The sequence below is a fragment of the Musca autumnalis genome, unplaced genomic scaffold (assembly GCF_047663935.1).
Source record: "Musca autumnalis isolate F117 unplaced genomic scaffold, ASM4766393v1 scaffold_1, whole genome shotgun sequence".
In the NCBI taxonomy this organism is placed as follows: domain Eukaryota; kingdom Metazoa; phylum Arthropoda; class Insecta; order Diptera; family Muscidae; genus Musca; species Musca autumnalis.
The window spans coordinates 333,921,210-333,922,868 of record NW_027411644.1 but is presented as its reverse complement, the minus strand read 5'-3'; positions in this window follow the sequence as shown (position 1 = coordinate 333,922,868).

Here is a 1,659-nt window from a genome sequence, read left to right as displayed (position 1 = left end):
AGAAATGTTTCAGTCTCAGTCTTGTTGAACCTTAACTCGCTTCTCTGGCGTCATTGTGTGTGTCTCTCAGCATGGCTCGATAATTTCCACTCCACTCCAAATGAATAAACCGGGTTTATACTTTGAACGAACTGCATCGAATGCTCATTCTCCTCTCTTTTTATGTTTGTTTCTCTCGGTCTCTCTTTTAGCCATGCTTGTTGGTGGTCAACTTAAATAGGTACCTCCGTAAAGGTATTTATTGGCATTTGTTTTAAGCCAAGTATAGGCGCTCGCCGATGAATAAAGTCAAGAACATCTAGTATAGTCCGTATGTCAGTCAGTACAAATGTATATATACATACATATGTACATGTGTATGTATATTGATTTAATTCGAAGTATTATTTAACCGAAATACGATTAGGAAATTTTGAGTGGCTTCTGGTTCTAGCATGTCTCGTTATAATTACTGGCTCGTTAACTGACTTGCTTTGTGGTTAATGTGAAGTTAACGGTATTTTATGGTCAATTGTTATGTTGATGGCATTTGCCCATGTGGGTCAGTTGTTCTTGCGATCAATCGTACAGGTTGCAGGCATTTGTAGGCATACATCGAATATTGGGAATAGTTTATACTGTAGGCGTCAAAACAAACTTTACACACATTCATGTGGAAATGACATTACTACATTTACAATATGAGTCACATTCATGTTAGGCATGTCGAACGGGACAGGTTTTTAATAATCCCGGGATATGGGATTTTCCAATTCCTTAACTAGGGGTTTCGGGATTTGTCGGCACAAATTTTTAAAGTAAAGAACTTGAAGATTCAATCATATGATTGCTTAAGTCTGGAGTATTCCCCCATTGGCTTAACTTCATAATTTCCTTTGAGAGTAATGTTTACAAAACGCACTGACAGCCTGCAAAATTTACTGATCGCTACCAATATAATGATTTCATCCCGGCGAATGGAATTATCAATTGGTTTTTCAGTTTTCGAAATGATGATTTTTTAGTGAAAACCAGAACTCTTTAAGCATCGAGTATTCTCATGTTAATGAGAATGATGCTCACTTTTCGGCTTTCCCAAGAAACACCAGAACAAAATATTTGCAAGCTGACAGCACGATTCAACTAAGAATTGTTGTTCTGGTGTTTTTTGAGAAAGCCGAAAAGTGAGCATCATTCTCATTAACATGAGAATACTCGATGCTTAAAGAGTTCTGGTTTTCACTAAAAAATCATCATTTCAAAAACTGAAAAGCCAATTGATAATTCCATTCGCCGGGATGAAATCATGATATTGGTAGCGATCAGTAAATTTTGCAGGCTGTCAGTGCGTTTTGTTAACATTACTCTCAAAGGTATTGTTGAAGTTAAGCCAATGGGGGAATACTCCAGACTTAAGCAATCGTAAAGAACTTAACATTTGTATACACCTTTTTCAGATGTTATTCAAAACATTTCAACATTACATTTCATTTGTAACTTGAGAATTGCATTTGTAATTCGAATTATTCCACTTGTAATTCGAATTATTATGTTTGTAGCATGGTAGAATAAGAAAAGGTAGCAGCAATACACAGCTGACTGAACTGGGTTGTAACGTTAGTGTCAAATTTCATATGACATTTTATACATTTATTTCTATTTCGATGTACATTAGGGACA